A 23,939-nucleotide genomic window follows, 5' to 3' on the forward strand; every position below is an offset into this window, starting at 1 on the left:
TTTGGTATTTACCAAAATCAGTTGTGAACTGAACTAATGCGTCTCTCTGATGAGTTCTTATGTTTTACTAGCCATTCAACCACTCATCTCTAACCCAAATATCAATATTTGCATGTGGAACTAAATAATAGCAAAGTCTAACCTTAGACAAAATTATTATTGGGTCATTAGAAAGAAAATTATACACTATAAAATACGGGGAAATTCCATAACAAGAGTTTGATAAGATTATGCTTTTGTACTTGCCATACATCTATTAAATGTTAAAATTGATCTTTAGAGCTAGCTGAATATAAAGGTTTTTGTGATACTTAAGAATGTTACAGGAGCAAAAAGTTCATTTTAGCAAGGTTGTAAATGAAATAAAAAAGGTTATTTCAGAGTACAAATTTGAACCATAACATAGAAAAACTAGCATTTTAAAAATATCTTTTTATTCATAAAATTAAACTTGAAAGAGTGGTTTTAACACCACGCTATTCCAATTCTCAGAGTCATTACACTCTAAATAAAAAGGCAAAATGATGACAGATAAGTCTCCACAAATATTTGGAGATACAATTTAGCACACATTTAATTTTTATGTATATGTCTTTACAAGATTACCAATGAATCATTGGTGAAATGGTGATGTTAACTAGGCGGCATTTGATATGTTTTGTTATAACTTTGCAAAACCCTGGGCAAATTCATAATATGGGCCCCAGAAAGATGACTAACCTGGGTCCAGACAGATTAACTATAAAACCAATAAGCTGGGAGCAGTGGCTCATGCCTGTAATCCCAGCACTTTGGGAGGCCGAGGCGGGTGGATCACGAGATCAGGAGATGGAGACCATCTTGGCTAATATGGTGAAACCCCGTCTGTACTAAAAAAATACAAAAAAATTAGCTGGGCATGGTGGCGGGCACCTGTTATCCCAGATACTCAGGAGGCTGACGCAGAAGAATGGCGTGAACCTGGGAGGCAGAGCTTGCGGTGTGCCGAGATCGTGCCACTGCACTCCAGCCTGGGAGACAGAGCAAGACTCTGTCTCAAAAAAAAAAAAAAAGAAAAAAAAAATTAAACTTCATAGGAGTGCTAAGATGTTGTTATTTCTCCTCAAATTTTTTTTAGTTTACAAGATTTGTTGCTGCACTAAAATAGCATTAAAAAAGTAAGATTTGAAATTTTTTCTTTTTTTCTTTTTTCTTTTTTTTTTTTGAGACAGAGTCTAGCTCTGTCATCCAGGCTGGAGTGCAATGGCGAGATCTCTGCTCATTGCAACCTCCACCTCCTAGGTTCAAGTGATTCTCCTGCCTCAGCCTTCCGAGTAGCTTACAGGCACGTGCCACCGTGCCCGAATAATTTTTGCATTTTTAGTAGAGACAGGGTTTCACCATGTTGCCCAGGCTGGTCTCGAACTCCTGACCTCAGGTGATCCACCCGCTTTGGCCTCCCAGAGTGCTGGGATTACAAGCATGAGCCACCACATCCGGCCAGCTTTGAATTTTAATCAATTACCCATGATTTAAATAGTTTCTCCCCACACTTCCCATATCCCTTTTGATGACTTCCTTGCCTTGGTGGAGTCAGAAAATGAATAACTGTCCCAGAGGCCAGGGTATCACTCTATTCTGAGGTGTTTCAAGATTGGCATAGTGCTATTTTCTGCTCCTAAAAGAAAAACACAGGTAGTCATATAAGTGTTAGTGTTTTCAAGCCCACACATAGTTCATCTTGTAACTTCACCTGAACCTGAAGCTTCATGATAGTCAGGTGCCACATTGAGCACCTTCGGGCTTCCGCTCTGTCTACGCTGCTTCCAGGGCTATAGCTCCATAAGCAGCTGCAACTGGCCTGACTCCTGATCTACTGGTTGTTGCCTAGCTCACCTGTATTCCACATCTTTAGAGCCTGTAATATTTTCTCTTTCATGGCTGATGACTCTGGTTCCCATTTCACTGAGAAAATACAAGCACTAAGAGAAGTTTCTAACCATTCTTATCACCATATTTCTTAGTCTAGTTTTACTTCTGCTTTTTTTATGAATATACTCTCCATGTGCCTATGAAAGGCCAATCCCTCTTATCTTCTGGATACCATGCATTCAAACACACCATTCCAGCCATTGTTCCCTTCCTCTTCTGCTGTTTAAAATATTTTCTTCACTACTCATCCCTATCAACATACAAATATACTAAAATACCTCTCTTTAGAATGTTTCCCTTGAGGCTCTATGCTTTTGAGTTACCATCCAATTTCTCTTATGTCTGTTTAATCATCCATCATATTCCTTCAGTGCTCCTTTCTCACTCCCCAGTCATTTTGACAGCTGTTCCTGACTGGGGGCTGTCCTGCACCTTAAGACAAGAAGATGGTGGCAGAACATAAGATTAAAAAGTCACCGAAGTCCAGCAACTCTAGGCTTCAACTCGTTATTAAAAGTGGAAAGTATGTGCTTGGGTACAAGAAAACTCTGAATATGATTGTGCAAGACAAAGCGAAATTGCTCTTCCTTGCCAACATTCCTCCTGCCCAGCTTTGAGGAATTCCCAAATAGAGTACTAGAGTATGTTGGCCAAAATTGGCATTCATCACTAAGAATGTTGAATTTGGTCAGTGTGCAGAAAACACTACAGAGTATGTACACTGGCTATCACTGATCTAGGTCACTGATATCCTTAGAAGCATGCCGGAACAGACAGGTGAAAAGTAAACCATGCAAAATTTTTCTTTAATAAAACTTGCCAAAGTTTCTTTAAAAAAAGAGTAAATTTACCTAAGAGAGTCCCATACTGTCTTCTTTCATAGTCTGTTGAGCCCATTCCATCTCCCAACCTGTCACCAAAGTTTCTGATAGCTACTATATTGCTAAATATAATATCCATTTTACTCCACATCAGCAGCTTTTGACAGAATTACTCATACGCTCCTCGATATATTCTCCTCACTTGATTTCTGACTCCCACATCTCCCTCAGCTCTCCCTTCACTTTACTGACTGGTTGTTCTCAGTCTTTGCTTATTCCACTACATCCTCTCCACCTGCAATCCAGAGCTTAGTTCTCAAGCATCTTCTCATCTCTAAGCACATGAACTCCCTGAGGGACCTCACTCTATTTCATGCTTTTAAATACAATCTATAAAATGGCAACCCTCAAATATATATTTGCAGCCCAGACTTCCCTTTGACATGTATATATTCATCAGTGTCTTCCACATCTCCACCTGGTTGTCTCAATATTACCAGATCCAAAACCAAACTTCTAATTTACCCCCACCAACCCTGTATCTCTGATATTTTTCTCCAGCTCAGCAAATGTCAACTTCATGGTTCCATTTTTTTCTGGACAAAATCTTTTGAGCCATCTTCGACTCTCTCTTTTTCTCATACATTGCGTCCAATCCACCAACAAAACCTATAGGCTATAGGTTTTTAAAATAGCCATCTTACTACCTTTACTGTTCTTAAAGTAACCATGCTCTTAAAATAACCATCTTACTACCTTTACTGCTACCACCTCAGTCCTGACTATCACTGTTACAGGAAAAATTTGGGATGCTAATGTCCATTCCAAATTGGGAAGGAGCTGAGAGACCAAAGAATGACTCAGACGAGTCCAGTTTGACAAGAAGATGAATGTATTAAGACTTACATACAGCACACTCCTGGCTGGTGGCAGGACAGCTCTAGGGATCCACGCAACCTCCCATCACTAAGCTGCTTTTAACTCATTTTCTTGTTCCTTGCCTATTGTGGGTGAGCTTTGATAAGATTCTTTTTCTTGGTGGGTTCTCATATACTCTCTGGGATGTTTGGGTTCTCAGGGACACCTGCTCCTTGGCTAGGCACCATGGTCTTGGCTCACTGCGCAGCCTTCAGGGTTCAGGCAGGGGAACATACACCCTTCTCTAGTCTGGTGGGGGACCTATCATGCTATAATAATCATTTCTGAGATTATTGAAATAGCTTTCTCACTAAAACCCTGCTTTTTACCCTTGCTCTCTCAAATCTATTCTCCACAGAGATAAGTCACAACAATCCTTTTAAAGTCTAAGTCAGATCACTGCCATTCTATGCTGAGAGCCCTCAATTGCTTCCTGTCTCATTCAGAATAAAAGGCAAAATCCTCAGTGTCCTCTAGGTCTGGTTTCCTGAGGCTTCTTTGACCTCACCTTCTCCACTCTCCCCTTTGTTCTCTGCAGACTTGCAATGATTTTCTTGCTATTCTATGGAAAGACCACCTTAGTACCTTGGCTGTTGCAGTTTCTTCTGCATAAAATGTTCTTGTCCAAATATTGTCACACACTTCCTTCCTATCTCTGATCTACTTTGTTTCATCAGACAGGTTTTTCTTAAACTCATATAACAAGGTAACACTCCATCTTTGACTCTTCTTATCTCCTTGTTATATTTACCTCCATAGCACTTACTACTACCTGACATATGCCAGTCTCCCACACTAGAAGGATGGGTCAAGGTAGAAACATTATTTGGTGCATTGGTCTAACTCCAATACTAAAACAGCGCCCAGTAAACAATAGCTGTTCAATAAATGTTTGTTGAATGCTGTTGTCACCCATTACAGCTAAAAGGACAATTCTGTGCTTGCTAAATGCAGCCAACTCTTTCTTCAGACATTTTAATCAAAACAACAAAAATTTGGTGGAATTCCATGTAGCTCATTATTTCCAATATGTACGTCTTGGCAAATGTGCTCCCTTGGTTTTATAATCCCTTTGCTTCCCACCTTGGTCCACCCTTCTTATGTTTGTCAGCATGGATTTAGAAACAGCACTGTCCATTTCATTAATGACCTCCTAGAAACTTTAGAGTAAATTGCTGCAAATAATTGCCACCAGCACCTAAGATGCAGAGAACTAAGGTAACAAACACTATAGCCTTAAATCCAAAGGAGGCCTTCAACTCTGCTCCGATTAGAAGATTTTTACGTAGTAGATTCTGCTTACTATTTGAAGTATCAAGTGAAACTTTGTTCCCAGATTCAAGACACCTTGAAAAGCTTAAATCCCTGGTACAGAAGCCGCACAGTAGAGCTTATTTCTCCTATAATTAGATGAATAGCCTTCATTGGAGGTTAGCTAGACATATCAGTACGACTGGCTGCTAACAAGTGCAACTGTGGGTGCTGGCGCCATGGGGGCTGGCTGGATACAATTTGGAGCAGGTATCAGCAATCTTTTCCTGCAAAGGGCCGGCCAGATAGTAAATATTTTAGGCTTATTGGCCACATACTGTCTCTGTCACATACTCTTTTTCTTTTAACAATTCTTTAAAAAAATGTAAAAACCATTCTTAGCTCCAGGGATGTACAAAAACAGGCCACGTACTGGATTTGGCCCATTGGCTACAATTTGCTAACCTCTGATTTAGAGCTTAGCATCTTTTTGTAACAAGTAAAATGGGTTAAATGTAAGATTCCCAGGACCCAGGAGAAGAAAGACCTATAGAGATGGAGTGTTTAATAAAGGGAAAAAACTTCAGGAGGCCAAAGCAGGCAGATCACTTGAGGCCAGGAATTTGATACCAGCACGCCCAACATGGCAAAACCCCATCTCCACCAAAAATACAAAAATTACCCGGGCATTGTGGTGCATGTCTGTAATTCCAGCTACTCGGGAGGCTGAGGCAGGAGAATCACTGGAACCAGGGAGGCGGAGGTTACAGTGAGCCGAGATCGTGCCACCGCACTCCAGCCTGGGTGTCAGAATAAGACTCCGACTCAAAAAAAAAAAAAAAACAAAACATTAAGCCACTGAAAAATGTTCTAGCCAAATAGTAATCGGGATCAGACAGAACAAGTGGAAATTCTACGTGTCGGCTACAGTAAGCTACATGGAATGTTATTTCAAGTGGCCTTACCAGAGGCAGTAGATGAATGTCAAGGCAGGTGAAATATAAATCTGGTGTAAAATAGATCGTATGTTAGAAAAAGGCAGAAGGCCTGAGGACTGGTCTTAAAGGCCTGAATTTTATTTCTATCCTTGTGAAAAGCATGGCATACGTAGAGTTTCTTGCTGGGAAGAACTCAGATGAAGCAGTTGACCACATATGTAGCTACCATTTATTTGGTGTTCATATTTTATGGAAGACCTAGCATGTGCCAGCTTCTCTTCTAGGTATTGTAGGTATAGTAGGAGACAGATGAGACAAGGTCCCTGGAATCATGTAGCACGCATTCAAGTTGGGAAATGGAGACAGTGAAAAAAGCAAAAGTAAACAAGATCATTTCCAATATGGTAAGTTCTTAGCAATCAGTATAGAGGTGGTAAATTAGGATAATGAACCAAACTGAAAGTAACAACCAAAGCTTTAATCACTTGCTGCCAGCAATGAAAACAAGAGGCAAAATAAACACTGGCTCACCAATGTTCCATTTTCCCCCATAGAACAGCACAGAATGAGGGGTCAGATGGATGAAATGCAGGTGGGAGAATCATCCATCTCACTGCCTAGAAGCCTCAAACAAAGGGCTGCTGCCTCTTTATGTATCTATGGGCTGAGGGAGGAGGGGGGAAGGGCTAGGAGTGGAAAGGTACTGAGTCAAAATACATGTGCTGAGCCAAGGTCCCTGATAGACAAAGAGGCCATCAAACACAGGGGCCTAGGCTAGGAATGCAGATATACCTATAAGAATATAAGCACTGTTGTTGGCTGGCAGATGGAGTGCTATGCTAAGTCCTTGACTACAAACTCCCTCCAGAAAAAAATCAGAAACTGCAATGCAGGGGCTATGGCATTCATCTTCCTGCTCCCACCATGAAGCCTGCCCAGTAAAGCCTTGTGATTGCCCATCATTGGGCCTGAAAGATCACATGTAGAATTTGGGCCTGGAAAAGGACTCCCACTTGGAAGAAAGCTGTGTGTGTGTGTGCCCATGTGTGTGTATGTATGTGTGCCCGTGTGTGTGTATGTGTGTATAAAAACAACACATCGCTGAGGAGACACACTGTCGCACCATTAAGCTGGCACTCAAACAACAAAAAGGAGGTCAGTTAGGACCCAAAAATTGTGAGAAATAGCACTCCAGCCAAAAGAAGAGCAATTCCAAAGTGATACAGCAGAAGCTAGGGAGATTCAAGGAACAGAGAAAAAGGCCACTGTGTCTGGAGCATTGTAAACAAGGAGAGTCTGTTATGAGATTAGACATCTCATCGCCTGAGCTCCTGCTGTGTTCCAGGCACTTGGCTGAAAGCTGAAGATATTGCCGCAAATAAAACACAGTCTCTGCCATCACTGTATACCCATTCAGACTCAGGTATAGTCATTGCAATTAAAAAGAGAAAGCAATAAAGATCAAATATGTATTGAGCCTCCACTGTATCAGGGACTGTGGCAGGAGTATTTTAATATTGAGTCCTCAAAGCAACCTTGTAAACTGAGTTTTATAATGTGTTTTTACCTAGAAAGCAAATACGTCTCATTGAGGTTAAAAACATTATCGAGTACAACCACTTGATAACTGCAACTACAGCCTATCTTTTTGCCTCTATACCAGAAGTGACTGGCAGTTCAGAGACTGTCATTAAGAACTAGGGTTCAAGGGCCAGTGAAGTCCATGAACTAAGGTAATTTGCTGTTAAAGTCGTACCTACTTTAAGATTCTTTATCTACCTTTGTCCAAGGTTTAGATAAAGGTAGGTAAAGATTTATTTCAGAGTCTTACATGATGCTGAACACATACCTACTGTCTATGTGGCTAAGATTGCAAGTGCTACAAGCTGCTGAGAAGGTCAGCATGCAGACCATTATTCCAGCAAACCTCTCAATACCCCACAAGCAGCCTGGGCCCTTTATCCCTGGGCACCCCAGGGTCATATTCCTCACAATGTGCCATGACTCAATTTTACTTCCACATGGTTTCAGAAATACCATTCTAGCTTATACCTTGAATGGAAACACAGTCCTTTAGAAAAAATGATGGCTGATTAAAAGAAAAAACAGCAGACTTGGCAGAATAAGCAAAAACCTGAGACTGAAGTGCTCAAAGTTATTAGACTGGCTCAGAAATAAACCACTATGTCTGCCTGGGAGATTTCTTTCATCTTCTCTTCCATTTTGGTTTTATTTTACTGAGAATATGAATGTGTTACCTACTGTTCTTATCTTTGAAATGGGGATAACATATACCTACGTTCCAGGGTCTGAGAGGGACAAAGACAGTGTGTCCTGCTCAGCACACAGGAGGCTAGTGATGCAGTAATTACAGTATTTTTATGGTCTGAATATTTTCTCCCATTGTGTAAAACATTTCTCAAGGCTCAAATGGAATGTCCCCATTATTACCTTCATTTGTTATTGTGTTTCTTCTCTTACATACCATCTTCCAGGATTACAAAGAGGATGATTAATATTTTAAAGCAGCAGCACCAGCGTGTTGTTATAGACTGTCATTCTAACCAGGGCATTTTAATGCAATTGTGCAATGTGACTGGAGTGGAGACCTCAGGTTAATGTCTACTGTCTTTCACTTTCAATTTAAACAGTAGATTAAGGATGATTTGCTCTTTTTGAACATGACAGAGACCTTTTGAGATGAAATGTCTTTAAGCCAATTTGGTTGCTGAAGTTGTTGGGATCAAATCCCTGAGGGTAAACATTATAGTGACTGCTGAGAAATACCTCTCAAGTTCTTCGAAATGACTGCTTTTCAACTGCAGCAATGACAGGGATGAATACCAAAATAAAATGCAGCATCATTTCTGTCCCTCACCATCGAATCTATTCATATCAAGACGACGTTTTCCTTAACAAAAAATATTGCAGCTTATCGCTATTCACTATTATCTTTTTTTCCTTTTATTGATTGGTGCATCATTGATTCCTTTCTCTTTCCTGAAAATATGCTATACATCCTTATCCACCATAGTTTTAAAAGCTGCATCATCCAACTCTTAGTTTTTCTTTGATTCAATTCAATGATGCCATGGGCTGTCAAGCATTTCTGATGCAAGCTTAGGCAATTAACCCCTCTTTTGTATTGTGTTCTCAATTTTTTTTCAGTGGGGTAAACCAATATAAGCTTTAAAAAAAAAAAAAAAGAGACAGATACTATGAAATGAACAAACATTGTCCTAGAAAACCATAGGAAAAATTCATTATTCTAGTCATTCATATGCAGATGTATTTTTCCCCCACTGTTGCAGAACTTTGCACTTGGTAAGTGCTCAAAAAATGGTTGTTTTCTTTTTAATTTTGTTTGTTTTTAAGGAGCAGGAATGAATGATGCATTTTTGTCAAACTTACTCGCCAGATGAATTTTAATAAATCTGTGATTACACATTTGCCAGAAAGATATGTGAGGGCTTAGCTGTTAGCAGCAAAATATAGTCAGTGACTAAGTCACTTACATTTTATAATCTAAAACCCTTTAGGAGCCTCAAGTTTCAGGACATTCCCATTACAGAAGAGTCTTCAAACAAAAATATTGATAGTGTTTAAAACAGCAGAAAAGAGAAAACAACATTAGAAAAAGTACTCTGAAGAAATTACAATGAAAGGGGGAAAAGCTCAATTTACATAAGACTTACATCTAAGACTAGGATGACCTCTTTTAATTTTTTCCAACTTGCTCAGTAAGAAGTGGGAAAGTTCAGTGAAACTATATTTCAAAAGATTTGATAAGAAAAAAAGGTAAAATTGTGCCATGTTTTTGCATTGTATCTTCATCTCCTTCCGTAGTATGTTTCATATATTTATAATTGAATCAAAAACATTCCAGAATGAAGTAATTTTGTAATTGCTTTTATATTTTTAAAAATTTTAATTTTGAAGTATAACTTGTTTTTAAAAACCAAATGTAGATCAAGAGCTTCCACCAGATAAAACCTAGCCTAAGAAATATGTATTAGGTAATGATTCATATAGCTTCCTATTTGTCTTAAAGTAGCAGATGATATTATTTCTCTTAATTCAATCACACAGTCAATCAGATGTGCATTCTTTGCTCTTCTTGCTTCTAGTTCCAGAAGCATTAACTTTGCATCAAAAGCAAACTAGGATGTTTTATGTTTCAGTTCTCAGCTGGAGAGAACACATAGGGTTACTTCTTGGCTACCTCTCCCGGGAATGCTCCTCCTACTGGCTTTTGACTGTATCACAGTGAAGTAAATGGGGCTGTGATCTTTTTCATCCCAGTTTCCTTGTGTTCAGAAAAGTAGCTATGTCAGAGCAACAATCCCTCAAGCTCAAAATTCCACACTTCAACTTAAATTCAAAGAGATTTTTATTTGAAAAGAAGCTGAGAATACCACTATGTTAGTACAATATACCATATTGTAGATTGCAATCCTCAAAGGCAGGGGAAAAAGTCTCTGAATCTACGCTATGAATTTTTCCTCTACATTTACTCTCTCCCCTCCTCCCTCCCTCCTCCTCCCCTCTTGATGACTGAATTCCTGAAGGATGCAGAAGACACACACAGCTGGGCCTAAAAAAGTTGTATGCATATACGGGTTGCGTGTATTAAACTATTTACACTGGTGTGTGGGAGAAAGCGAGAGATTCTGTTGCCCGATAAAGAGCTGGGATAACAGAGGAATGGGAATTGAGAATAATAAACGTTAAGAGCCTCAACAGCTGACATTTTAAATGTTTACAAACCACAAAATTTCCATTAACATAAGCTGTGTTATTATAAAGCAGTAAAACACAACATAAAGGGACGCACGTACACAAATAATCTCTATACATTTCCTGCATCAGAACAAATGGCACTAGATGACCTCTAAGAATCTTAAGGAATGACTACCTTAGTCTTAGTTCATGTAGATATATATAAATAATAGATATTTGTAGAGTTCAGAAAATGCGTAAAGCATGAGGACATTTTCCTTTTAAATTGCAACTAATTTCTTCCACAGAACATTATGTTCTAGTGTTCCCTAATGGCATAGTCAACTTCTATAAAGTATCTATTTATATTAAAATATTAAGGACTAATAATGTGCTTAAATTTTTTTCTTAGTTCTCAACAAAATACATTAGTTCAATGCAGACTCCCTGATTTTTCTAATCATGTTTGCTAATCTGCAAAATTTAGTAATTTGCAATGGATCTCCCAGTCATTAGTGTCAATTAGAGAGGCTCTCCCTCATACCAGATGGTACTGAGGGAACAGAACAAGAGAGTGGGAATAAAATGTGTTTTCTAAAACCCTCCTACATACCACTTTAAACAAAAACTGTGTGACTTTTAAAGAAAAAATATATAGTAAGAGTTGAGAACGTAACACCTCATACTTGTGGAGCATCTTAACCCAAGGAATTCAAGAAGTAAAGAACTGACTAATGACACCCTTGTAAGCTAGGTATACAAAGACCATACGGCAATGATTTCCCTTTGCATATAACAAAAATGGTAGTCTACACGGGCAAGGCCCTGTTTTCACACTGCCCCATGCTTAATTTTAAAACCTCCATCATTTACAAATGAAGAACTAGCAAATCCTCCTTATTCCATCCTATCTACTTATGATTTGTTTCCTGAGACAGTAAGAAAAAGCTGGGAAATAATCTCAGCCTTTATAAGGTTCCATATATTTCATTAACAGTGAGTGTCCCATGAATGGGAGCCAATTTTTTTTTTTTTTTTTTTTTCTGTGAGACAGGGTCTCACTCATTCTGTCACCTAGGCTGAGTACCGTCAGTGGCATGATCTCAGCTGACTACAACTTCCACCTCCCAGATTCAAGCAATTCTCATGCCTCAGCCTTCCCAGTAGCTGGGATCATAGGCATGTACCACAATGTCTGGCTAATTTTTGTACTTTTACGAGAGAGGAGGTTTCATCACGTTGGCCAGGCTGGTCTTAAACTTCTGGCCTCACATGATCCACCCACCTTGGCCTCCCAAAGTGCTGGGATTACAGGCGTTAGCCACCACACCCGGCCTAGGAGTCAATTCTTATCCATCATTATGAGGTGTCTGCCTTAGTCATGGGCACATTGCAGGTTGTAAATAAGTAAATGGTGAATGAGGGAATAAAGGAATGAATAACTGAATGAATGAATGTGCTCTGTCTTCATCCATAAATTTCTCTTTCTGACCATCCTAACCACAAGGCTTCTGCATCCTTTTATGCCTCCTTGTCTTAGGTCAGTTTCCCTGTAGGAGAAAAGCTGAAGATAATGATTTCAGCGTTATAGCTTATTTGAGAAGTAATCCCAAGAAACACAAGTACTGGAGTGGGGAAGTGACAGAAAAGGAACTTTATACAAAATATGTAATGCGTGGATCAATGTGGCATAGTGAACCGCTACGGCTCGGTCCTGCTGGGTGCTTCTGGAAGACTCCATAAAGTAGGCTGTATAGTGGTCCCACCCAAGGGGCAATGAGGTTGGCTATTTATATGTCAAATGCTGTCCATCACTGGTTGAGGTCTGCTCCTGGAAATGTTAATAACCAGGCATTCCCAGCTTTTTGCCCAAAGTGTTAAGAAAGAGAGAGTCACAGAAGCTTACAGGCAGAAGCCATGGGTGTGTACAGTGAGTGCTGAGGAGAAATGAGCAGGATGGTAACTGGTACTATCCCATGTAACAATAGACCTTGCAGGTTTTGCCACTACTCTCTATGACAAAATGACAAAAATGACATAGACTTAAGTTATGGCAGTCTAAACCAATTACATTTTTCCTGTCATTTAGAGACAATTTACCTATACAGGTACAAATATGCATGCAGGTAGAGACAGCATCCTGTATAACTCAATAAGCAAAAACTTAATTCATAACTTTCTTATTTTTTTCCATTAAAACCAACTCAGTCAAGACCCATATGTAAATATCAAGCTATCAAAACAGGTCAGTTATTTTAAAAAGAAGGATCATTTGCTTTGGTATCAGTTCTGTTAAAATCTGTGGAGTCTGTATGGAAAAATGGGCCATCTCATCATAACTCTTGCAGGAAGATCACAGTCCAGACTGGTCCAATACCAGTAATGGTTTTCTTGATCTTTATAACCCTACCACATTAGATACCTCCAACCAATTTTCAGGACCCATCATCCCAATGAAATATATTTTGTTAGTATTCAAAAGTGAGAAATTAGCTCCACCTTGGCACATAACTGACTTTAGAACTTCCTGTCCTCATCAAAATAGCTTATTATTATAGCATCTGCAATAACTTGATTTTTTGTCCAGAATTATCCCAAATGTCTTCATACTTCACCTTCCTATTAAGAAAGTTTAGAGCTCTCAGTATGAAGTGACTTAAGTGCTATGATTTGAAGGAGGAACATGCACAAAGTAGGAGTTTTTGGATGGAAGAAATAATCTAAGAAGGTTTCTAAGCATGCTACAATACTTGAAGTCCACAGGCCCATATGGCCCCAACAATCTGTGTCTCTGCCCACATAGGAACTCCTGATGTGCTTCTGAATGTAGTCAAACGTTCCCTGAAAAGCATACATATTTAGGGCATTTGTTAAAGTCCAAATAGTAGGAACAACCACAGGAGGGCTTATTAGTGTAGTTACTGATGGATATAAGAGGTTTTCCAAGTTACAAAGGCTGCTGCTGAATGTTAAATCTGACCAAAATCCATGTCACTACTTTAAAATTCATTCCGTTTGCTAACTGTCATCAAATTTATTGCTATGAACACTTTTTAAAAGATTTTCTAGTCTCCACTTTCTAGTTAAGGTAAATTTGAGATTCTCTTTTCTCTATTTTCTTTCTCTCTTGCTCTCTTCTCAATTGAAAATTTTATTTTACAGGTTAGGAAAAACTAATGCTTAAAAAGATTAGTCAAGTTTTCCCAGGACACACACTTACTTAGCAGCAAAGCCAGGATGCTCATACACAACTGACTCCAGAGCTTAAGCCATTGTCCCCTGTGTCATGTTTGCAGTGACAACATGACAGAACCCAATATAGACAGAGGGTGAGGGTTGTGGTGGAAGTATTAAGAAATTAAGGAAGAATCCATCAACAACTGAGAAGAAAGGAAGGGAGCACAAGAGAAAATAATAGAGAAATAAGACAAGAGTCAATGAGTTACATAACTGCATTTTGCATTTATACAGCAGTATCTTTTTCCTCAATCTTATCAATGTATTTTGTACATGTAAAGTATCCAATATACATTCAATATTTGTCAGTACCTACTATAATCCAGGTATTCTTCTAGAAACTGCAGATTCCAAAACAAAGCCCTAGACATCCTAGAATTTTCCATTGCAATGGGGCAGAGAAATAACAGGCAAAGAAAGAAATGGACAGATAGCTAATAGAACATCAAGTAGTGAAAGATGAATCATATTCAGCAAAGAATGAACTATTAAATTAATGCATCTAGTTCATTCTTCTATTTCTAGTTATAGGTTATGCATGTAGTTCGAGCATCAAGTTTAAGTATCTAGTTCATTGTTGAATTAATGAAACAGGTGCTATTTCAGATAGGCAGGCCTTACTGAAGAAATAACACTGATTATCACTTCGCTGTGATTGTTGTTCCAAACACTGCTTCAGGGAGGCAGGAAGGAAACAGGGCATTCTCATTTTCCTAAGAGAACTTAAAGTCCCAGCTCAGTGAAGGGACTTGCCTACTTGTGTCATTATAAAATCTGGGATGAAATAGAAAACTTCAGATATTCAATTCACTGTTAATAATAATTGTGTTTGTGAATTTGTTTTCTGTCTCTATAATCTCCTCTGCCATTTGTCCCTATTGGCTAGACAGGGCTTACCGCCTCTTACTCCATTTTTTTTTTAAAACTGAGGAGCAAACTCAGGGAAAAAATCATAAGAAACTTACCCCAAAGTCAGAGAAGGAAGGGTATGGGTCTTAAGTACAGTTCAGTCTTCAACCCTCTGTTCCTGTGTTCTTACTGCACACTCCAGTATCTTCTACTGGATCAACAGGCTTCTAGTAAATATTGATCCACTTTCTGTAGTAGTAATTTAAGGGAGTGGACATATTTCAACAAATGTCACCCACCATCCACTCAGCCTTCTTAAAAAGAGCAGTGCTATATTTCAAAGGAATGTATGAACAAATTTCTTAGTAGTTTGTCATGTTCATCAGTCATGAACATTTGTTGATTTTTCTAGTCTTAGGTTTTTAGAAATCATGGATCCTTGTAAGAATATGATGAAGATTATGAACAGCCTCCCTATAAAAATAAATAAAATTTCAGGAGGCACTTTGAGACATGTTCTTGAACTCTCTGGGGTCAATGGACCCCGAAATTAAGAATTTTTGCTAAGGACTATTGCAATTGTGGGCCCACACATCCCATAAAAGCAAACAAATTAGCCAGCTTTCCTTAGTTATATCTTCTGCATTTTCAAATGAATGCAGTGTCCATCAGGAGATTAAGGGAATGGAGGTGGGGGGCGGTCAGAAAATGTACATAATTAAGAGGGGGGCAACCTATGACCTGAGTCACACAGAGATGGTTTATTTATGTGAGCTTTATATTCTTGGACATGGTGCTTAATGTCTTTGAACCTAGTTTGCTTATCAATAAAATGGGGAAATGGTCACCAATCATTATAAACGAGATAATGTGTGCCAAGCACCAAGGACATTGTTGACACCTCTGTAAATACTCCAGCATTGGTCCTTCTTTGGCTTATTGTTATTGTTGTCATGGTGGTACTATGACTAACAGTGGGTTACCAATCCATCAGTAAATTACTACACTCCACGTGACAGAATTTTGACAAAAGCTCTTATTTGACATGAGAAGTTATTAATAAATGGAAAGTTCCAAGTTTGGCCAGAAGCAAAAATAGGGAAATTATCAGAAAATAAACCTCTATATATTGCACATAATATTTTCTAACAGAATATTATTTAATTGAAATAAAGTATAAACACACAAAAATAGTAACAGATTTTTTTAATATTTAAAAATTTTGTTTGTGAGCAAAACACATTTATATGCATGAGATTTTTAATTGGACACATTTTCCATTAGCAGAATTATGTCTCTATGTTTTGAAACATTATACAATGAAAAAAAGGATTAGCAGAAAGTCAAGAACACCCCCAAAATATTTTTCACTGCATCTGGGGATATGCTAAACAACATCTGAACAAAGATAGTTGACTTTTCACTGCCCCACTGATGCATTTGGATTTGTCTACGAGAAAGATGAGACAGTCGGTGTTTATATATTTGAATATATTTGCTTTAAATATTTACACTATGCAAACTGCTAGAGCATTTTGAGGATATTTTGTGAATTCCTCATAAAGTTTTAGTTCAAATGAAATTTGTTGAAAATGTCAGCATGAATGAAACCATTTGTTGACCAGAATGAGCCTTATGTTATCAGGATGATGGGAAGTGAGGAAGGGTGTAGGTACCGATATTCATTCTACCTGACCTCAATTTTTCTTACCTATAAAATATGATATAGTTGAGCTCCTCCAATAAGAACTGAGTTCTCAGTACTTCTAAAAGGACTCTTATTTGTTCCACTCCCTCTGTTTTCTATAATCATCATATGGCAGATACTGTGAATTGTCCAAATGCACACTCATTCTCTTCTACTTTGTTAGTAACAGAAACCCCATTGTAGCTAGGAAACAATACTCCCAGCCCCTTTGAAACCAAATATGATCACTTAATATCTGACTGACAAAGCATAAAGAGAAGTGATTTGTGGGACTTCTGGGAAATCTCCTTAAAGGGTGTGCCCTTTGCCTCCCATTCCATGTCTCTGTTGCCTGGGGTATGGAACTGCTGGGAGAATTTGCAACGATGTCATGGTGGGTTCATATGGGGCATTCTAGGGACAGCAGGGCAGTAAAATACATGCAACCTAGGAATCTGATGAGTGTGGAGCTACTACACTAGTCTAGGACCACCTACCTCAGGATGTTAAAATGATAAATTTCTATCTTTTGCTTTTCTATAATTTACAATGGTAACTAATTCCAATTTTTATTAATTTTTATCAGCAAATCTTTTAAAACCGATTTTCAAGCCTCCAACTTGAGAGTTGGTTTTCATTGACCACCATTCTTTCATATACTTAATTCAACAAATATTCAGAAAGAACCTACTGCATGTCAGTTGCTAGGCTAGCAGCTGATGGTTGATCAAGAAACATATTAGATACAATTATGGAGCTTATAGTATAGCATGGGGCAAAGCATTAAACAAAGAAGCAAATAAATAAATACATAATTATAAACTGTGGTGTAAAAATGGAAATAATATGAGGAAGGTTAAAACAAAATATTGCTTTAGATTGAAGTCCCAAGCAGGATTCTCTAGAAATGATATTAACTGAAACGAAAGGATGCACAAAGTCACTGGGAAGAGATTTTAGAAGAGAGTAGTCTGTCAAAATAATGAAAACAAGGTAAGAGTTTAATTCACTTAGAAAACTGGAGGAAAGTCAGCAGAGTCAGCACGGCTGGAGGTTAGAAGGTAATGAAAGGGGAGGCAAGAGATGCTCCTAGAAGGGTGTGCAGAGGATATGGGAACCAGAGACTGTTGGTAATGCTGATTTGAAATTTTGTTCTAAGGGGAATAAGGAAATATGGAAGTGATTCAAACAGAGCATAAATTTATTTTTGTTTTTTGTTTTAGAAATATTATTCTTGCTGTAGTGGGAAAAAAATGGATTGGAGGGGGGCAAAAGTGGAAGATGAGAAGAGATCAGAGTTAAATACAGGGATCCAGGTGAGAGAAGCTGGTAACTTAGACCAAAAGTGATGGCAGGGGAGATGGAAAGATGTGCATATTTAAAATCCATATTTCTACTTGAATTGACAAAATATTTAAAGAGATTAAATATAGAGAGGTAGTTGGAACAAAGGCATGATGGCATGGGCATCTGGGAGTAAGGAGGTACCATTCCTGGAATATAGAAGCCTGGAAGAGAAAAGTATTTGGAAGGAAATAAAAAGTTTACTTTTAAACTGCTAATAGTTTTACCTCCTCATGAGACATCCAACTGGGAATGTCAAGAAGGACACGGGATAAACAAGCAGGGAGCTTTGAAATGTGACTTTAAAAAATGCAAGCCCTATGTATCTCTTTCCTGCTCAAAACCCTTCAATGCTTCTACTTGTCTACAGGTATGAAAACATTCAAACTCGTAAGCATGGCGTTCTACTCCATTTATGATTAAGCATTAATCCACTCTTTCAGTTACATATCCTACTATGCCTTCCTAATGCCCTGAATCCTGGTCACACTGGTCCTTGAATACACCAGGAATTTTCACAACTGTGTGCCTTCTTTTTTCATATTGTCTGCAGCTGGTATATGGTTTCTACCCCTGCCTCTTTCCGATATTTTTAGCCTAAAAATGGTGCCCATATTGCAAAGCTCAATTCAAATTCCAAATCCTCTGTTTTCCTTAATTCCTCTCTATTATTCCTTCCTTAGTTTGATGTCCTTAGTCTACTTACCTAAGCATGCAGGAAACATTTTCCAGACTTACCTGGCTTTTTATTTGAAGCCAACAAAAACAATGTAATTTAGTCAGCTACAATGTTTCTAGGAGGTTTCTCCAACATAAATTTAACTCAAGCACCAAAATGCTTTCAGCCAATTTAAGATTGTTTCAGTCATTTCAGGATCCCACACTGCTTCCTCTTTTGTCTAAAGAGATGCATTATATTTCTCTGGGTACTTAGTAACAGGCACTGGGGAGTGGGATACTTGTTATCTAATAACATCCTCCACATTGACTGATACCTCTTTATGTTTTCCAACATCTGGACATCACCCTCATCTTTCCTGGTCCCCCGATTCATACGTTTTTCCACTGGGCATTCTCTTTCTCTCTACTTCAGGTCTACTCCAGGATGGAAGTCTCTCTCACCTGACTTCCACATACTCTATGACAGGAAAAACGTGGTGTTCTCTCATGTTGACACAGGCTCAGAAAATGTATTGGGATTGTCTTAGGCTTTCTGATTCTTCCCTAGAGGCACATAAACCCTAGACATCCATTTCATTAACATTCCCATTCCATGGGGATCTTTCGAGACACTGCCGACCCCTGGTCTTCCAGCCAAAAAAAAAAAAAAAAAATTCTGTCCACATCTGCACTACTGTCCAGATCTCTAGAAGGATTAACTGAGGCTTTTATCACTTGCCCTCTCCCTCCAGGTTTTTAGACTCCCTCTCTGAGGCTCTAATTCACTTGCCTCCTCATGGACTCTTCTTCCCAGTCCAGGCTACTCCAATTTCTGAGTGAGAGGTAGACCTGTCCTCCCTGTCTGCCCTTTTAAATACATTAAGAACATGAACTTCATTTCAATACTCCTACCAGCCTAACCATTTGAAATGCAGAAGTCCTGGCTCCAACACATCACAAATCTTGGCTCAAAAGACTAATTACCTCCCTCATGAGTTTAAAAAGTCAATTCAGATATTCAAAAGCAAAAACTTGGCTCATGGTTCCCTGTAGTCGGTGTCATCATTCTTCTTAAGTAATGCTTGGCTCCTAGGGGGTAGGGGTGTCTCCCGGGGGTAAGGAAATAGAAAGGGAGGAAATGATGAGGTTTACAAAATTGTAAAACTTCACTCCACCACAAATCTTCCAAAGAAAATGCACTCTGCTTATATTATAGTTCACTCTTTTTGAATCTATCCATGCTTTAAGAGAGGTAGTCTTTGAAATAGTTTAAAGGTCCATAGCTTTTGTGTCACATTGTCTCAGTTGAAATCTCAGCTGCACAGCTTACCAGTTGAGAGGCTTTGAGCATTGTCATTAGCCTTACTAAGCTTCAGTGGATTCATGATAGGAATTGTACCAAAACTCAAAAGATTGTTATGAGAACTGAATTACATAATCCATATTAAGCACTTACAACAGTGCTTTGAAATGTAACTAAGAAGAGCTCAGAAAGACCTAGTTTTAATTATTATGGCCAAAAATATATTCCTTGAGTTTCAGAGCAAATGAGACCATATGGATAATCTAATCTAACACTGTCAATGTGCAGACGAGGAAAACAATTTTCTAAAAGACACGAAGCCTGGACTCACTGAATCTCCTGACTCGAGCACTTTGTTTTCTTGCTTTATGTATTACACCACGCCAGCCACCCAGCCACTTCACTCAGCTGAGTGATCATAAAGTCTGAGTCTATTTAAGGGATTATGTTATATTTATTAGTAATAATCTCCAACTAAAGATGTACAAAAGAGTAATATTGATGCTGAACATTGATCATGAAAATATGCAAAAACTTTAGGCTATGTTTGAAGACCCAAATCCATGAGCAATCCTTTCTCTATATTCATGAATAAAATGCTTTCAAAAGACATTTAAGGCAATAAATGTAGTTTTATTGCTGACTTAAGCTTTAAAGTTAATTCCTCATCCTAAAAAAAAAAAAAAAAAAAAAAAAAAACTGTCTCTCAAACTCTAGTATTTATCTTCAGTAATCCAGGAATTCTCCAAATTAAAAAAATATTTTCCTTTTGATGATAATCTAAGAATTAATAAAAGTATATTCTGGGTCAATCTTTTATCTACCTTTTAACAGAACAGGGCCTATTTTTGTATGTAATGCATAGGGAAAAGTTGGTGCCAAGAGATTATATTAAGTGATATTGTTAATGTATATTGGTTATATGTTTAATTTTAATATACCTTACTGAAATAAATGTTAAATGATTGAAAAATGACAGCAATCATTCCTCATTCATTGTGTATGTTGTTTGTTACAGATGGAAAACATTATGTTTGCATGCTAATAGGAATAATAGGTTAATAGAAAAAATCTGATAATGCAGAAAAGAGGTGATATATTTGCAGAGCAAAACTCCTTGAATAAAATGAGTGGAATCAAATACATAAGTATAGCATCTTTTATAAGAGCAGTAGTATTGGATGCATGTAGCAGGAGGGAAGATAGATTATATAGAGACACATGTATGTATTTGGTAAATGTGGTGCCAGCAAGATAAGTAAGTTTTCTTCTCACTGCTTTAATATTTTTAGTAAAATAAAAGCAGAGCCACCAGATCAGTCCATTTTGAGATTCTGCGAGTGAATTCACTGGGAAATATAGTGGATATTGTCTGCAAGTGCTGAAAACACACTTAAAGTTTAACCTAACCAACAAACATATCCCTATAATAAATAGAAGGAATCATGGACAAAAAAGAGAGAATATGAATAAAAATGCAACCAAGCTGTGGCACTAAAATAAAAAATTTTGATAAAAGTGATTTTTTGTGTTTTTGAAAAATATAATAAAGGGGTAAAGGATGGATGCAGAAGAACAAAAACACTTAGATTGACACTAGTCTTATGAAGGTACTCTATTGCAAGTTGATGATGTGCTTGAAAAAAATGGAACCAGAAAGTAATCCACTAAATGCTCAGACAACTGACAGGTATAGAAAGTGGCAGAAAAATGAAGCCAGAAAATGTAAATAAATGCTTCTGGACATATACTAGAGGCATAAAGACAAAAATCACTGTTTGAAAATGGTTGGCAGCAAGTGAAGATCCTGATGTAATTGATATCCATGAGATATTTACTCAATTTCAGGAAAGAGAATGCCAGAAAATCCTAAGCATTTGTTAGGAGAAAAATGAAAAGAGTGGCTCCAACCATCTAATGATTTTTACAAATAATAAAGTATTGCAAAGTAAGAGTAAGCATTTAGGCTCACCTAGGAACTACTTACCATGTGGATATAATTTGTGAAAAGATTTCTTTAAGTAACCTAAAGCTGGTATCACTAGGACCATTTTATCTCTGTGGTACCAAATCCATGCTCTAGAATAAAAAAGAAATAGCAAAGATTCTGTAAACATTGTTTTGGTGCTTATTGACAAGATATTATGAAACCAATTCCAAATAATCTTAGCAGACAAATGAGAAGTAAAAGCAAACAGATGGCGACATTGGTTGCTTTACATTAGTTGATGAACTGGATATAAGTAAAACATGAAAACTGAATCTCCAGTCAAAATTTTGAGAAAACCAAGAGTATAAATTATATAAATCATGATTAGTGTATGTGGCCATAATAGTACAAATAGCAACTTTCAGGGAACCAGAGGCTTGCCAAGACGTGCCCCAACTTGCACAAAGTTTCCAGAAAAAGCAATAGAGCACATGCAATTAAATTAGCCTTACTTTCATGGCAGGAAAGTTCTAGGCATAATCCTATTTTCAGAAATGTAATCTATTGAGATCAAGGCAACATTAGTTCTCACTAATCTACTAGAATTATTTGGGAAGGACACATAAATGGATGGACAAGGAGGAACTGGTGCATAATTGTTTTTGACAGGAGAAATTTTCAAGATGTTATTAAGCCTCTGTAATAGAATCACATTCTGTTGGCAAGGCAAGAAATGATTTTTTTTTAAAGTCTTTGTAAAATAGCCAGTTGAACCTTGTCTTCTAACCCACCTCACTTCCCACCCTTTCCAGATTCCAAAGGAAATTGTCAATATAACATAAAAGTAAGAATCTGTACATAAAAATATTAATAGGTGCTATCCACATTCCGAAAAAATGTCGTGAGAAATAATTAGCATATTGTAGTGCAATTGGGTCCAAAAGATGTCTTTTGTCTCCTTTGCTTAAGAAGGCAAGCAAGGGAGCAAGTAGAGGAGATCTTGATCCCTCTAACTTGAAATTATGAGAGCTGGAGTTGAAAGAAGGCCATAGTTCAAACTGGATACACTCCTCATGGTTTACTTTCCCCATTAGAATTCCACAGCTGCACAGACGTGTTCCACACAGTCTCAGCAAGTGGAAGGATGGCAGGGCTTCCACCTGACAGGACAGTGTGAAAGTGAGGGCAACAACAGTAAGAAAGCCAGATAATATTATAAACATACATTTGTAAAAAAATAAAAATAAAAAATAAAAAAAGGCCGAGCAGAAAATAAATAGTAGATATACTTGATTTTTCAGACAAAAAGTTCAGTAATCATGAAGTCTCCTGGAATTTCCTAGTCAGTCTATAACCTCTTCCAAATGTAATTTTACTTCAGGATCTCTGCACTTGTCACATAAGCTGACACAAGCCAGTCCTTCAGACAAAAACAAAACAAGAAAAATCTTTAATAAACAAACACACCAAATACACACATACATGTAGACACTGTATAGATCACATTCTGTGACCCATATTCAAGTGAGAGAATATAGAAGGAGAAGCTGGTTTAGGAGCAACATTGATAGAGTTAATTTTGGACATGTTGATGTTCAGGTGCCTGTGACAGCCTGGGAGGAAATGTTTGGTTGGCACCTGTAGGTGGATGCCTCTGAGAGGGTCCCTGTGTTCCAGGTCCTGGCATTCAGGCTCTTGTATAATCCCTTCATCTTGAGGAAGAGTGGACCAAATGACTCACTTCTGATGAACAGAATACAGCAAACACGATGGGTTAACACTTCCAAGATTAGGTTATAATAAGTTTGTGATGTCCTTCTTGCTTGCCATTCTCTCATACTCTCACTCCTAGGAAAGCCCTCTGCCTGACTATCTGCCCAGTGGAGAGGGCTGTACAGGAAAGAAATTAAGAGAGGCCTCAGGCCAACCCCGGGCAAGAGCTCAATCCTTCCAACAATCATGAGAGTGATCTTGGAAGCAGATTCTCCTCCAGCTGAGCCTTTAAATACGCTACAATCAAAGCAACACCTGGATTGCAACCTTGTGAGAGACCCTGTGCTAGAGGACCAGCTAAGCAGGGCCCTGATTCCTGATCCACAGAAATTATTATGAGAGACTGTCTGTTGTTTTAAGCTATTAGGTTTTGGGATAATTTGTTACACAACAATAGATAACTAATATAATACAGTAATTGAATAGAGCAGTTTGGAACTCAAGGTAGGGCCTGATTTGGAGCCTGAGGTGGAATTTTAGGGAAATCAGTGTGTAGGTGATAGTTGAAGCCATGGTTAAGAATGAGATAACTCCGAGAAACTCTTTAACGATCGGAAAGAGGACCAGTGAGTGAAGTCTCCATGTTAAGCAGGCTAGC

General features: G+C 38.1%; 1 pseudogene; it reads left to right on the plus strand.

Moving 5' to 3' along the window:
• The first annotated feature begins 2,357 nt into the window (after window positions 1-2,357).
• On the plus strand, window positions 2,358-2,699 carry LOC112624218 (annotated as a pseudogene).
• The last annotated feature ends 21,240 nt before the right edge of the window (window positions 2,700-23,939 follow it).

This window comes from Theropithecus gelada, chromosome 5, assembly GCF_003255815.1.
Source record: "Theropithecus gelada isolate Dixy chromosome 5, Tgel_1.0, whole genome shotgun sequence".
Taxonomy (NCBI): domain Eukaryota; kingdom Metazoa; phylum Chordata; class Mammalia; order Primates; family Cercopithecidae; genus Theropithecus; species Theropithecus gelada.